The following is a 17,593-nucleotide window of genomic DNA, read 5'->3' on the forward strand; positions in this document are numbered from 1 at the left end:
ACTAACCACGTCTAACATCATGCCTAAGAATGTGGATCATTTCTTCAATTTAAACAAACAGAATACTAACTTTCTCCTAAATAATAGCTAACTGATTTGATCAAGAGGCTTGAATCACATTTCAACACATGACACCGGCGAAAGGTAATAGAACCAGAGCCACCATTTAGGAATTCTCTGAAAAAGGGATCAGACGAAATTAACACTCCATAAATCACGAGGAAAACAATAGGACAAATGGTCCACTATTTGCAAAGTATTCCATCACTCACAAACTTAGAGAACAATGAGCATCAACATATAAGCAAAAGAACCAAAATTCATTGTCGAATCTGGTAGAAGGTTACTTACAGGCTTTGGAATAAGAAAGCCAGAAAGCAGATTCCACAAAGAGTAACATGTTGATGAAATTCTGCAGCTAGGTGCTGTGTAGGAGTCAATCCGATTGCCATTATACCATAAAATGTGAAATACGTGAAAGTGAGGGCTAGGTGCTGTGTAGGAGTCAATCCGATTGCCATTATACCATAAAATGTGAAATACGTGAAAGTGAGGAACATGAAGACAAGGTAAAGTAGGAATTTCCCTGTATAGATTAATACACACATGTCAGGACATTGTTTTGCTTACTCTAATCTACCATTGAACAATGATCCTACTTTCAGAAAATACTTCTCTTTACCCTACCATTTAACCAGTTGTTAGCTGCATTGAAAGGAGACTTTTATTGACGAAAATACATATGCGTAATAGTTTTCTAAGTTGAATACTTATTAAATAACCAAAAATGATAATTTATGGCTTCTAATAGAAATACATAAAGCTCCATTTTAAAATTATTTCACAACACCATCAAAGTGTACTTATGTCATCATTTCTTATTACCAATAGAACTCTAGTTATTATGAAACTATTTAAGGACTAATTCATTATATTTTTTATATTAATTCTAACTCTATATACATCATCATTGAAATAATAAAAACACTTCTGACATCACCAAAACAATTTAAAACATAGTAGCAAAGTCTACATTATGCATAAAGGAAGTGCTGTCTCTTGACATCACCAAAACAATTTAAAACATAGTAGCAAAGTCTACATTATGCATAAAGGAAGTGCTGTCTCTTACCTAATGTTCTTTCATAATTAATCATGAAATAGGTAATGACACCAAATATAAGTGTTTGTGTTGCTATATACGGAATCTCCACGAGACCCTGTACACATGATATTAAGTACTTAATACCTTGCAAGTTATAAATAAAACCATTAAAACTTTATGATAGTCTGGATTGACCAACCTGGGCTGCTGCATAAGGAAATGAAGAGTACATTCGAGCTGCTTTCTCTCTGTAGAAGATGGCTCTTTCAATGGAAATTATTGGTTGCACAGATGAAGCGTTATTAACTCCAAGAAATAAACATGCAGAATAAAGAGCCCCCATAACCACAAACAGGTCTTGATTTGTTTCCCTATATAATATAAACGAGTTTTACACAAGAAAGAAAAGAATAACATGTAAACTTTTGTAGATAATGCAAATGTCCTGAAACAGCTATCTACTGACAGAAAGAAGATAAATACAATACTGATGTTCTCCACGCACGGGAATATAATCCCTATATAGAAAACAAATTTAGAGGAATGGATATACTGCTCACTTAGTGGACCTGGTTATGATGTAGTCGTGTAAAAAGGTTAATCATTATTGAAATATCACGACATAACCAAATACTTCCTATGAAATGGTCGTAAAAGAATCCATGTGGTGCATATAAAAAATGACTAAAAGTGTGTCAAGAGATTGCATAACAGTTGGAATTAGAGCCTTTTCTCTGGAGGCAAAGACAATATGATCTGTGCTTCAAATATTAGAAGGGATGCCAGTCGAATAAAAGGTTTATTTGATTAAAAACGGCAACATGTACTTTTATTAATGAGTACATATCCTAACCATGTACTTTTTTGACACTGGGCATCGAACATACTAAAATGGTCAGAAATCGTACGGACAATAATTCATGAAATCGTCAGTTTTGACATTTCTGACACCTAACCGAAACAGAAGAAAATGGTCAAAATTCATGGGTTACAGCTCATGAAATCGTCGGGTTTGAACTCGGCAAAGATTTCTTACGCCGGGTTGAAATGGACAGATGCTAACAAAATGAGTGAATATTCATGGGTTATAGCTCACAAAATCGCGAAATATGCACTCCGCTTAATTGTCTGCACTGAGCAAAAAAGGGGCGTAAATGGACAAATTTTGTGGTTTATAGCTTACGAAATCATGAAAATTGACTCCGCCCAGTCATTTACCGTCAGACGAAACCATCGAAATTGGGCAAAAAAGGTAGCCTATAGCTCATGAACCCGTGAAATTAGAACAATAGGTTATAACCCATGAAATCGCGCCTGGGTCGAAACGTTATGAAGCGATCGAAAAACCATGGGTTATAACCAATGAAATCGTGGTATTTGAATTCCGCCTAATTATTTGCCGTCGGGCCCAAACACACGAGAATGGTGAGCAATCACATGTTATAGCATATGAAATCATCGGTTTTCAATTCGACAAAGATATTTTGATACGGGGCGTCAAACTAACCAAAATGGTCAGAAATTGTACGGACAATAGCTCATGAAATCATCGGTTTTGACATTTCTGACACCCGGCCAAAACAGAAGAAAATGGTCAAAATTCATTGGTTACAGCTCATGAAATTGTCCATTTTAAATTCGGCAAATATTTTTGGCGTCGGGTCAAAATGGTCCGAAACTAACAAATTGAGTGAAAAATCATGGGTTACAGCTCACAAAATTGTGAAATATGTACTCCTCTTAATTGTTTGCACCGGGCTGAAAAGGGACGTAAATGGACAAATTTTGTGGGTTATAGCTCAAAAAATCATGATATTTGACTCCATCGAGTCATTTGTCGTCAAACGAAACCATTAAAGTTGGGGAAAATCGTTGCCTACAGCTTATGAACTTGTGAAATTTGAACAATGGGTTATAAACCATAAAAGCACGCCCGGGTCGAAATGGACCGAAGCGATCGAAGAACCATTGTTTATAACCCATGAAATCACGATATTTGAACTCCGCAGAATTACTTTCTGCCGGACCCCAACGCACGGGACGGGTTTCAATAATCATGTGTTATAGCTTATGAAATTATTTGTTTTGAATTCGGCAAAGATATTTTGACACGAGGCGTCGAATAGACCAAAATGGTCAGAAATTGTACGGAATATAGCTCATGAAATCGTCAGTTTTGACATTTCGGACACACGGTCGAAATAGAAGAAAATGGTCAAAATTCATGAGTTACAGCTCATGAAATCGTCGGTTTTAAATTCAGCAAAGATTTCTAGCACCGGGTCGAAATGGACCGAAACTGACAAAATAGGTCACGAAATTGTAAAATATGCACATCGCCTAATTGTCTTCACCAAGTCGAAAAGGAGCGTAAATGGACAAATTTCATGGGTAGCTCACGGAATCGTGAAATTTGACTCTACCGAGTCATTTGTTGTCGGACAAAACCGTCAACGTTACGCAAAAATCGTTGCCTATTGATCATGAAATCGTGAAATTCGAACAATGGGTTATAACCCATGAAATCGTACTGGGTCGAAACAGACCAAAATGGTCAGAAAACATGGTTTATAATCCACGAAACCACGATATTTGAACTCCGCCTAATTATTCACTGCCAAGCCCAAACGCACGAGAAGGGTCAATAATCCCGTGTTATAGCTCATGAAATCATCAGTTTTGAATTCGGTAAAGGTATTTTGATACGGGACGTCGAACTAACCAAAATGGTCAAAAATCATACGGACAATAGCTCATGAAATCATCGGTTTTGACATTTCCGACACTCAGCTGAAACAGAAGAAAATGGTCATAATTCATTTGTTACAGCTCTTAAAATTGTCCACTTTGAATTCTGCAAATATTTCTGGCGCAGGGTCAAAACGGACCGAATCTGACAAATTGAGTGAAAAATCATGGGTTATAGTTCATGAAATCACGAAATATACACTCCACTTAATTGTCAACACCAGGCCGAAAAGGTGCGAAAATGGATAAATTTTGCGGGTTATAGCTTCAAAAATCATGAAATTTGACTCCACCGAGTCATTTGCCCAACGGATGAAACCATCAAAGTTAGGAAAAAAATCATTGCCTATAGCTCATGAACTCATGAAATTCGAACAACAGGTCATAACCTATGAAATCGCGCCCGGGTCAAAACGAACTGAAGCAATCGAAAAACCATGGTTTATAACCCATGAAAATTGCTATATTTGAACTCCTCCTAATTATTTTCTGTCAGACCCAAACACACAAGAAGGGTTTCAATAATCACATGTTATAGCTCATGAAATCATCTGTTTTGAATTCGACAGAGATATTTTGACACGGGCGTCGAATACACGAAAATGGTCAGAAATCGTACGTACAATATCTCATGAAATCGTCGGTTTTGACATTTCCAAAACCCGACCGAAACAAAAGAATATGGTCAAAATTCACAGGTTACAGTAAATGAAACCGTTGGTTTTGATTTTGGAATAGATTTCTTGCGTCGGGTGGAAACGAACCGAAACTAACAAAATGTGTGAAAAATCATGGGTTATGGCTCACGAAATCGTGAAAAATGTACTCCACCTAATTGTCTGCTCCGGTTCAAAAAGGGGCGTAAATGGACAAATTCGTGGGTTATAGCTCATGAAAATCATGATATTTGACTCCACCAAGTGATTTGCCATCGAACGAAACCATCGAAATTGGGAAAAAATTGTCGCCTATAGCTCATGAACTTGTGAAATTCGAACAATGGGTTATAACCCATGAAATCATCATCGGTCGAAACGAATCGTAGCTATAAAAAAAGATGGGTTATAACCAATGAAATCGCGATATTTGAACTCTGCCTAATTATTTGTTGCCGGGCCCAAATGCATGAGAAGGGTCAGCATTCACGTCTTATAGCTCATGAAAACATCGGGTTTGAATTCGGCAACGATTTTTTGACACGGGGCGTCGAATATACTAAAATGGTCAGAAATCCTACGGACAATAACTCATGAAATTGTCAGTTTTGACATTTCCGACACCCTGCCAAAACAGAAGAAAATGGTCAAAATTCACGGGTTACATCTCATGAAATCGTCGGGTTTGAATTCGGTAAAGATTTCTGGCGCCGGGTCAAAACGGACAGAAGGTGACAAAATGAGTGAAAATTCAGGGGTTAAGCTCACAAAATCGCAAAATATGCACTCTGCTTAATTGTCTGCCCGGGGCCGAAAAGGAGCGTAAATGGACAAATTTTGTAGGTTATAGCTCATAAAATCATGAAATTTGACTCCGCTGAGTCATTTACCGTCAGACGAAACCATCAAAATTGGGCAAAAATCGTTGCCTATAGCTCATGAACTCGTAAAATTAGAACAAGGGGTTATAAACCATGAAATCACGTCCGGGTCGAAACGGACCGAAGCAATCGAAAAACCATGGGTTATAACCAATGAAATTATGGTATTTGAACTCTGCCTAATTATTTGCCGCCAAGCCCAAACGCACGAGAAGGGTGAGCAATCACGTGTTATAGCTCATGAAATCATCGATTTTAAATTCGACAATGATATTTTTATATGGGGCGTCGAACTGATCAAAATGGTTAGATATCATACGGACTATAGCTCATGAAATCATCGGTTTTGACATTTCTGACATCCAGTCGAAATAGAGGAAAATGGTCAAAATTAATTGGTTACAGCTCATGAAATTGTCCGTTTTGAATTCGACAAATATTTCTGGCGCCTGGTCAAAACAAACCGAAACTGACAAAGTGAATGAAAAATCATGGGTTATAGCTTCTGAATTCGCGAAATATGCACTCTGCTTAATTGTCTGCACCGGGCCGAAAAGGGGCGTAAATGGACTAATTTCGTTGGTTATAGCTTAAAAAATCGTGAAATTTGAAAAATGGGTTATAAACCATAAAATCGTGTCCGGGTTGAAACAGACCAAAGCGATTAAAAAAACACAGGTTATAACCCATGAAATCACGATATTTGAACTCGGCCTAATTATTTAATGTAGGACCCAAACGCACGAGAAGGGTTTCAATAATCACGTGTTAGCTCATGAAATCAACTGTTTTGAATTCGACAAATATATTTTGACACGGGGCGTTGAATAGACCAAAATGGTCAGAAATTGTACGGATAATAGCTCATGAAATCGTCGGTTTTGACATTTCCAACACCCAGCCAAAATAGAAGAAAATGGTCAAAATTCATGAGTTACAGCTCATAAAATCGTCGGTTTTAAATTTGGTAAAGATTTTTGGCACCGGGTCCAAACAGACCGAAACTGACAAAATGGGTCAAATATCATGGGTTACAGCTCATGAAATTGCCCGTTTTAAATTCGACAAATATTTTTGGCGCTGAGTCAAAATTGTCCGAAACTGACAAATTGAGTGAAAAATCATGGGTTATAGCTAACGAAATCGCGAAATATGTACTCCGCTTAATTGTCTGTAACGGACCGAAAAGGAGCGTAAATGGACAAATTTTGTGGGTTATAGCTCAGAAAATCATGATATTTGACTCCACCGAGTCATTTGTCATCAGATATAACCATTAAAGTTGGGGGAAAATCGTTGCCTATGGCTTATGAACTCGTGAAATTTGAACAATGGGTTATAAACCATAAAAGCGTGCCCGGGTTGAAAAGGACTGAAGCGATTGAAGAAACATGGTTTATAATCTATGAAATCACGATATTTGAACTCCGCATAATTAATTTCTGCCGGACCCCAACGCATGGGAAGGGTTTCAATAATCATGTGTTATAGCTCATGAAATCATCTGTTTTGAATTCGGCAAAGATATTTTGACACGAGACATCTAACTGACCAAAATGGTTAGAAATTGTACGAAATATAGCTTATGAAATCGTCAGTTTTGACATTTCCGACACCCGGCCGAAATAGAAGAAAATGGTCGAAATTCATGAGTTACAACTCATGAAATCGTCGGTTTTAAATTCGAAAAAGATTTCTGGCACCCGGTCGAAACGGACCGAAACTGACAAAATAGGTCACGAAATTGTGAAATATGCACACCGCCTAATTGTCTTCACCAGGCCGAAAAGGGGTGTAAATGGACAAATTTCGTGGGTAGCTGACGGAATCGTGAAATTTAACTCTATCGAGTCATTTGTCGTCGGACGAAACCGTCAACGTTACGCAAAAATCGTTACCTATTGATCATGAAACCGTGAAATTCGAACAATGGGTTATAACTCATGAAATCATGTCTGGGTCGAAACAGACCGAAATGGTTAGAAAACCATGGGTTATAACCCATGAAATCACGATATTTGAACTCCGCCTAATTATTCGCCGTCTGGCCCAAACGCACGAGAAGGGTCAATAATCACGTGTTATAGCTCAAGAAATCATCGGTATTGAATTCAGCAAAAATATTTTGATACGGGACGTCGAACTAACCAAAATGGTCAAAAGTCGTATGGACAATAGCTCATGAAATCATCGGTTTTAACATTTCTGACACCCGGCTGAAACAGAAGAAAATGGTCAAAATTCATTTGTTACATCTCATGAAATTGGCCGTTTTGAATTCTGCAAATATTTCTGGCGCAGGGTCAAAACAGACCGAATCTGACAAATTGAGTGAAAAATAATGGGTTATAGCTTATGAAATCACAAAATATGCACTCCGATTAATTGTCTGCACCAGGTTGAAAAGGGGCGTAAATGGATAAATTCCACGGGTTATAGCTCAAAAAATCATGAAATTTGACTCCACTGTGTCACTTGCCATCGGACGAAACCATTAAAGTTGGGCAAAAATCGTTGCCTATATAGCTCATGAACTCATGAAATTCGAACAATGGGTTATAACCCATGAAATCGCGCCCAGGTTAAAATGGACCGAAGCAACCGAAAAACCATGGTTTATAACCCATGAAATCGCTATATTTGAACTCCGCCTAATTATTTGCTTTCGAACCCAAACACATGAGAAGAGTTTCAATAATCACGTGTTATAGCTCATGAAATCATCTATTTTGAATTCAGTAGAGATATTTTGACACGGGGCGTCGAATACACGAAAATGGTTAGAAATCGTACGTACAATATCTCATGAAATCGTTGGTTTTGACATTTCCAAAACCCGACCGAAACAAAAGAATATGGTCAAAATTCACAGGTTACAGTAAATGAAATTGTCGGTTTTGATTTTGGAATAGATTTCTTGTGCTGGGTGGAAACGAACCAAAACTAACAAAATGTGTGAAAAATCGTGGGTTATGGCTCACGAAATCGTGAAAAATGTACTCCACCTAATTTTCTGCACCGGTTCAAAAAGGGGCGTAAATGGACAAATTTCGTGGGTTATAGCTTACGAAAATCATGATATTTGACTCCACCAAGTGATTTACCATCGGACGAAACTATCGTAATCGGGAAAAAAATTATCGCCTATAGCTCATGAACTCGTGAAATTCGAACAATGGGTTATAACCCATGAAATCGTGGCCGGTCGAAACGAATTGAAGCTATGGAAAAACGATGAGTTATAACCAATGAAATCGTGATATTTGAACTCTGCCTAATTATTTGTCGCCGGGCCCAAACACACGAGAAGGGTCAGCAATCACGTGTTATAGATCATGAAAACATCGGGTTTGAATTCGGCAAAGATTTTTTGACACGGGGCGTCAAATATACTAAAATGGTCAGAAATCCTACGGACAATAACTCATGAAATTGTCAGTTTTGACATTTCCGACACCCTGCCGAAACAGAAGAAAATGGTCAAAATTCACGTGTTACAGCTCATGAAATCGTCGGGTTTGAATTCGGCAAAGATTTCTGGCACCGGGTCGAAACGGACAGAAGCTGACAAAATGAGTAAAAATTCATGGGTTATATAGCTCACAAAATCACGAAATATGCACTCTGCTTAATTGTCTGAAACGGTAAATAACCCACGAAATTTGTCCATTTACGCCCCTTTTCAGCCTGGTGCAGACAATTAAGCGGAGTGCATATTTCGTGATTTCTTTAGCTATAACCCATGATTTTTGACCCGTTTTGTCAGTTTCGGTCCGTTTCAACGCGGTGCCAGAAATATTTGCCGACTTCAAAACTTTCAATTTCATGAGCTGTAACTTATGAATTTTGACCATTTTCTTCTATTTTGGCCAGGTGTTGGAAATGTTAAAACCGACAATTTCATGAGCTATTGTCCGTACGATTTCTGACATTTTTAGTCTGTTCAACGCCCGTGTCAAAATATCTTTTCTGAATTCAAAACATATGATTTCATGAGCTATAACATGTTATTATTGAAACCCTTCTCGTGCGTTTGGGTCCGGTAGCAAATAATTAGGCGGAGTTCAAATATCACAATTTCATGCATTATAACCCATGGTTTTTCGATCTTTTTGGTCCGTTTCGACGCGAGTGTGATTTTATGGTTTATAACCCATTGTTCAAATTTCACGAGCTCATGAGCTATATGCAACGATTTTTGCCCAACTTTGATGGTTTCGTCTGACGGCAAATGACTCGGTGGAGTCAAATTTCACGATTTTTTGAGCTATAACCCACGAAATTTGTCCATTTACGCCCCTTTTCGGCCCGATGTAGACAATTAAGCGGAGTACATATTTTGTGATTTCATGAGCTATAACCCATGATTTTTGACCCATTTTGTCAGTTTCGGTCTGTTTCGACCATGTGCCAGAAATCTTTGCTGAATTCAAAACCGACGATTTCATGAGCTGTTACTCATGAATTTTGATCATTTCCTTCTGTTTCGACCAGGTGTTGGAAATATCAAAACCGACGATTTCATGAGCTATTGTCCTTACGATTTATGACCATTTTGGTATGTTCAACGCCTCGTGTCAAAATATCTTAGCCGAATTCAAAACAGATGATTTCATGAGCTATAACACGTGATTATTGAAACCCTTCTCGTGCGCTTGGGTCTAGCAACAAATATTTAGGTGGAGTTCAAATATCATGATTTCATGGGTTATAACCCATGGTTTTTCGATCGCTTTGGTCCGTTTCGAACCGGGCGTGATTTTATGGTTTATAACCCATTGTTCAAATTTCACGAGTTCATGAGCTATATGCAACGATTTTTGCCCAACTTTGATGGTTTCGTCTGATGGCAAATGACTCGGTGGAATCAAATTTCATGATTTTTTGAGCTATAACCCACGAAATTTGTCCATTTACACCACTTTTCTGCCCGGTGAGAACAATTAAGCAGAGTGCATATTTTGCGAATTCGTGAGCTATAACTCATGATTTTCACTCAATTTGTCAGCTTCGGTCCGTTTTGACCCGACGCCTGAAATATTTGCCTATATCAAAATGGACAATTTCATGAGCTCTAACCAATGAACTTTGACCATTTTCTTCTGTTTCGGCCATGTGTCAGAAATGTTAAAATCGATGATTTCATGAGCTATTGTTCGTACGATTTCTGACCATTTTGGTCAGTTCGATGACCCATATAAAAATATCTTTACCAAATTCAAAACCGATGATTTCATGAGCTATAACACATGATTTCTCATCCTTCTTGTGCGTTTGGGCCCGGCGGCAAATAATTAGACGAAGTTCAAATACCGCAATTTCATTAGTTATAACCCAAGGATTTTCGATCGCTTCGCTCCGTTTCGACCCGGGCGCGATTTCATGGGTTATAACCCATTGTTCTAATTTCACGAGTTCATGAGCTATAGGCAACAATTTTTGCCCAATTTTGATGGTTTCGTCTGATGGTAAATGAGTCGGCGGAGTCAAATTTCATGATTTCATGAGCTATGACCCATAAAATTTGTCCATTTACGCCCCTTTTCGGTGCAGTGCAGTCAATTAATCGGAGTGCATCTTTCGTGTGATTTGGTGATCTATAGCCCATGAATTTTCACTCATTTTATCAGCTTCTGTCTATTTCGACCCGACGCCAGAAATCTTTGCCGAATTCAGACCCAATGATTTCATGAGCTGTAACTCGTGAATTTTGACCATTTTCTTCTGTTTCGGCTGGTTGTCGAAAATGTCAAAACTAACAATTTCATAAGTTATTGTCCGTACAAGTTTTGACTATTTTAGTATGTTCGATGCCCCGTGTCAAAAAATCTTTGTCAAATTCAAAACCGATGTTTTCATGAGCTATAACACGTGATTGCCGACCCTTCTTGTACGTTTGGGCCCGGCGGCAAATAATTAGGCAGAGTTCAAATATCGTGATTTCATTGGTTATAACCCATCATTTTTCGATCGCTTCGATCCATTTCGACCCGGGCACGATTTCATGGGTTATAACACATTTACACCCCTTTTTGAACCGGTGCAGACAATTAGGTGGAGTATATTTTTTACGTTTTCATGAGCTATAACCCATGATTTTCTACACATTTTGTTAGTTTCGGTACGTTTCCACCCGGCACCAAAAATCTATTCTGAAATCAAAACCGATAATATCATGAGCTGTAACCTGTGAATTTTGACCATATTCTTTTGTTTCGGTCGGGTTTTAGATAAGTTGAAACCGACGATGTCATGAGCTATTGTACGTACGATTTCTGACCATTTTTGTCTATTCGACGCCTCGTGTCAAAATACCTTTGCCAAATTCAAAACAAATGATTTCATGAGTATAACAAGTGATTATTGAAACCCTTCTCATGGGTTTAGGTCCGACAAGAAATAATTAGGTGGAGTTCAAATATAGCGATTTCATGGGTTATAACCCATGGTTTTTCAACCCCTTCGGTCCGTTTCGACCCGAGCGCGATTCCATGGGTTATAACCCATTATTCTAATTTCACGATTTCATGAGCTATAGGCAATGATTTTTGCCCAATTTCGATGGTTTCGTTTGATGGTACATGACTCGGCGGAGTCAAATTTCATGATTTTGTGAGCTATAATCTACAAAATTTGTCCATTTACGCCCCTTTTCGGCCCTGTGCAAACAATTTAGCGGAGCGCATATTTCACGATTTTGTGAGCTATAACCCATGAATTTTCACTCATTTTGTCAGCTTTTATCCATTTTGACCAGACGACTGAAATCTTTGCCAAATTCAAACCCGACGATTTCATGAGCTGTAACTTGTGAATTTTGACCATTTTCTTCTATTTTGGCTGGGTGTAAGAAATGTCAAAACTGACGATTTCATGAGTTATTGTCCGTACGATTTCTGACCATTTTGGTCTGTTCAACTCCCCGTATCAAAATATCTTTGCCGAATTCAAAGCCGATGATTTCATGAGCTATAACACGTAATTGCAGACCCTTCTCGTGCGTTTGGGCCCGGTGGCAAATTATTATGCACAGTTCAAATATCACGATTTCATTGGTTATAACCCATCATTTTTTGATCGCTCTGGTCCATTTCGACTGGGGCATGATTTCATGTGTTATAACTCATTATTCGAATTTCACAAGTTCATGAGCTATAAGCAACAGTTTTTGCCCAAATTCGACGGTTTCGTCTGATGGCAAATCACTTGGTGGAGTCAAATATCAAGATTTTTGTGAGCTGTAACCCACAAAATTTGTCCATTTACGCCCCTTTTCGGCCCGGTTCAGACAATTAGGTGGAGTACATTTTTCGTGATTTCGTGAGCTATAACCCATGATTTTTCACACATTTTGCCACTTTCGGTCCGTTTCCACCGGTGCCAGAAATCTTTTCCGTATTCAAAACCGATGATTACATGAGCTGTAACTTGTGAATTTTGACCATATTCTTTTGTTTCGGTCAAGTTTTGGAAATCTCGAAACAGACAATTTCATGAGCTATTGTACGTACAATTTCTGACCATTTTGGTCTGGTCGACGCTTCGTGTTAAAATATCTTTGCCAAATTCAAAACCAATGATATCATGAGCTATAACACGTGATTATTGACCCTTCTCGAGAGTTTGGGCCTGATGGCGAATAATTAGGCGGAGTTCAAATATCGTGATTTCATGGGTTATAACCCATGGTTTTCTAACTGTTTCGGTCCGTTTCGACCCGGGCACGATTTCATGGGTTATAACCCATTGTTCGAATTTCATGATTTCATGAGTTATAGGCAATAATTTTTGCACAATGTTAATGGTTTCATTCGACGACAAATGACTCGGTGGAGTCAAATTTCGCGATTCCGTGAGCTATAACCCACAAAATTTGTCCATTTATGCCCATTTTTGGCCCGGTGCAGACAATTACACAGAGTGTATATTTTGTGATTTCGTGAGCTATAACCCATAATTTTTGACCCATTTTGTCAGTTTCGGTACGTTTTGACCCGGTGCCAGAAATCTTTGCCGAATTCAAAACTGATGATTTCATGAGCTGTAACTCATGAATTTTTAACATTTTCTTCTGTTTCGGCCGGGTGTTGAAAATGTCAAAACCGACGATTTCATGAGCTATTGTCCGTGCAATTTCTGGCCATTTTAGTCTGTTCAACGCCCCGTGTCAAAATATATTTGCCAAATTCAAAACAGATGATTTCATGAGCTATAACACGTGATTATTGAAACCCTTATCGTGTGTTTAGGTCCTGCAGCAAATAATTAGGTTGAGTTCAAATATCGTGATTTTATGGGTTATAACCTGTTTTTTTGAACGCATTGGTCCGTTTCGACCCGGGCGTGATTTTATGGTTTATAACCCATTGTTCAAATTTCACGATTTTTAAGCTATAACCCATGAAATTAGTCCATTTACACCCCTTTACGGCCCAGTGCAAATAATTAAGCGCAGTGCATATTTCGCGAATTCATGAGCTATAACTCATGATTTTTTTACTCACATTGTCAGTTTTGGTTTGTTTTGACTCGGCACCTAAAATATTTGCCGAATTCAAAACAGACAATTTCATGAGCTGTAACCAATGAATTTCAACCATTTTCCCTATTTCGGTCGGGTGTCAGAAATTTCAAAACCGATGATTTCATGAGTTATAGTCCGTACGATTTCTGACCATTTTAATCAGTTCGACGCCCCATATAAAAATATCTTTACCGAATTTAAAGCCGATGATTTCATGAGCTATAACACGTGATTGCTCACCCTTCTCGTGGTTTTGGGCCCGATGAAAAATAATTAGGTGGAGTTTAAATACCACAATTTCAATGGTTATAACCCATGGTTTTTTGATCACTTTGGTCCGTTTCGACCCGGACGTGATTTCATGGGTTATAACCCATTGTTCTAATTTCATGAGTTCATGAGCTATATGCAACGATTTTTGCCCAATTTTGATGGTTTTGTCTGACGGTAAATGACTCAGCAGAGTCAAATTTCATGATTTTGTGAGCTATAACCCACAAAATTTGTCCATTTATGCCCCTTTTCGTTCCGGTGCAGACAATTAAGCGGAGTGCATATTTCGTGATTTTGTGAGCTATAACCCATGAATTTTTACTCATTTTGTCAGCTTCTGTCTGTTTTGACCCAGCGCCAGAAATCTTTGCGGAATTCAAACCCGACGATTTCATGAGCTGTAACCCGTGAATTTTGACCATTTTCTTCTGTTTCGGCAGGGTGTCGGAAATGTCAAAACTGACAATTTCATGAGTTATTGTCTGTAGGATTTCTGACCATTTTAGTATATTCGACGCCCCGTGTCAAAAAATCTTTGCCGAATTCAAACCCGATGTTTTCATGAGCTATAACACGTGATTGCTGACCCTTCTCGTGCGTTTGGGCCCGTCGACAAATAATTAGGCAGAGTTCAAATATCACGATTTCATTGGTTATAACCCATCGTTTTTCCATAGCTTCAATTCGTTTCGACCGGCCACGATTTCATGGGTTATAGCCCATTGTTAGAATTTCACGAGTTCATGAGCTATATGAGACAATTTTTCCCCGATTACGATGGTTTCGTCCGATGGCAAATCACTTGGTATAGTCAAATATCATGATTTTCGTGAGCTATAACCCACGAAATTTGTCCATTTACGCCCCTTTTTGAACCGGTGCAGACAATTAGGTGGAGTACATTTTTTCACGATTTCGTGAGCCATAACCCACGATTTTTCACACATTTTGTTAGTTTTAGTTCGTTTTGACCATTTTGGTTAGTTCGACATCCCGTATCAACTAGGGATGTTAAATGGGTGGGTTTGGGTGTTAAATGGGCGGGCCATAAATGGGCGGGCATGTTTTGCCCATTTACCCATTTATGACCCATTTAATATTTTCTAAATGGGCGGGCTTTTGCCCGCCCATTTAATAAACGGGCCGCCCAATTGCCCATTTAACTATAGTGGTTATATGTACATAATACTTTTGGGGTGTTTTTTGTAAACTTTTAGGGGGCTTTTTGTAAACTATTATGGGTTTTTTGCAAACTTGTTGGGGCTTTTGATAAAATACTAACAAAGATAGGAACATAAACAAAGATAAACAAACAAAGGCAAACAAGTTCATGATTGAACCATTTACAAGCCTGGATAAAAGTACAAACCTCACACATTTGCAAAATTAACCTCAGATTTCCAAACCAAAACCAAAAGATCAATAACAACAAAATTGCGAGAATATTTAAATGAATCAAGATAGAAAACACAAGGTATGTAAGGATCTGTATAAGATCAATAACTTGATATAAATGTCATCATAACTATCAGCAACACGATCACGATTATTAAGGATAATCTATTTAATTACTTGATAAACTTGAAGAGTATTAAGTTCGTCTATAAACAAAATAGTAGCACAACCATAGTCCACTTATTTCCCATCTTTCAAATGTTCAGGCATGAACATGATCATGACAGAAGAAAGAAAAGACCAGGAAACAAACATAACACTCAGTTGGACTACTTGATAAACTTGAAGAGTATTAAGTTCGTCTATAAACAAAATAGTAGCACAACCATAGTCCACTTATTTCCCATCTTTCAAATGTTCAGGCATGAACATGATCATGACAAGAAAGAAAAGAACAGGAAACAAACATAACACTCAGTTGGACTCAATAGCAACATTAAGAGTACTGCAGCAAGCCTCATATGTGCGTCTTCATAGCAAGGGTTAGAATCCGAAATCACCATAGAGACCTCAATATTTCTCCTGCATCAATCATCCATAGAATTAGTTAATTTTTCCACAAACGTATGATATTGTCATAATAATGAAACACTAGATAGCAAGATGCGATCTTTGGGAACCAGGGGACTAAAGATCAGCTAAATACACAAAGAACTTATCAGATACGTAATCATATAACAAAATTATGGTTTTACGAGAACAGGAAACATGATAGTAAATACAGGAACCAGAGCCAAGAGACCTGCATGCATTGTTAATATGCTTGAACTTTGAGCAAAAGGCATGTGACACTCAGTTCAAGTAGTTTGAAAATCTAACAGCAAAAGGATTATATGACTTAATACAGCATAAAATAAGGCCGAACCTCGGTTGCCAAGTTCACCATCCAGTGATTCCTCATAAAAGAAGCTGAAAGGCCTTGCAGATAGTAATGATTTAGACAATAGCTCATAGGAAAACCACTCTTTTAAATTCTTCATCTTCAGTTAATCTGAAAAACAAAGCGAAAGTATAGAATTCAATACCCAGCAAATAAACGATAAGCAAAAGATTACTACATACAAGGAAAAACTTTTCAGGAAAAATCTACCGTAAAGTTTGATCCTTTTCTAATTCAGCAATACTATGGTCAAGGCATTCAGGTTAACAATATTAAAATCTTACGACCAAAAAGAATAGAATTGAAGGATAGTGTCCATGATGAGGAATCAAAGAGCAGCAAACAAGAACACATCAAATGAGAAGGAAAATCCTTAGACAGAACAAGCTGCTAAACTAGAACAAATTATAACAGTTGGAATAAATTATATGGTGCAAGAAACATAAAAGTTAACATATTGTCACTGTATTTTGATCAAGAGAATATCAATTCTAACAGTTAGAATAAATTATATGGTGCAAAAAAAAATCAAGAGATAAAAAAGAAATTTCGCAAGAGGACTAGACTACAATGGGTGAAGATCCACACTGTATTTTGATCAAGGAATATCTTGTCACGTTTGTGGGTATTCTATAGCATAGGCAACATATTGCACAATACAATACATTCAAAATATCCGGAAGATAGAGGGAACAAGCAAACATAATGGATGTGCATGATGAAAATATTACGTCTAAAGACTAGAGATTGAAGAAGTATGAACTCGTATAAATGAACCTTGATCAAAATTGTTCGACGGTGGAAAATACATGAATGAACTCCATCTATCAGCACAAGCTCAAAAGTACTAATGGTAGTATAAGGATAATAGCCACCTCGGCTTATTGTAGCTACGATAAATCTCTAACCAAGCTACAGCCCAACAAATTTAGGGTCAAATTTGTGAACCCAAAAGTGACAGAAAACATATGACAAATAACAACCATGAACAATACATTAGGAAATTCTACATTCAATCCCTCAGATAATACATTAGGAAACAAAAATAGTTCAACTAAAGTTCTGATCCTC

The 17,593-nt window shown here is 37.8% G+C and overlaps 1 long non-coding RNA gene across 1 annotated transcript; it reads right to left on the bottom strand.

Moving 5' to 3' along the window:
* Window positions 1-15,921: 15,921 nt before the first annotated feature.
* LOC109828052 lies at window positions 15,922-16,665 on the bottom strand. Its single transcript, XR_002243576.1, has 2 exons — window positions 16,508-16,665; window positions 15,922-16,164 (listed from the first exon to the last, which is right to left on the bottom strand). It is a non-coding gene; the product is annotated as an uncharacterized LOC109828052 (long non-coding RNA).
* Window positions 16,666-17,593: the final 928 nt, after the last annotated feature.

The sequence above is a fragment of the Asparagus officinalis genome, unplaced genomic scaffold (assembly GCF_001876935.1).
Source record: "Asparagus officinalis unplaced genomic scaffold, Aspof.V1 AsparagusV1_Un674, whole genome shotgun sequence".
Taxonomy (NCBI): Eukaryota; Viridiplantae; Streptophyta; class Magnoliopsida; order Asparagales; family Asparagaceae; genus Asparagus; species Asparagus officinalis.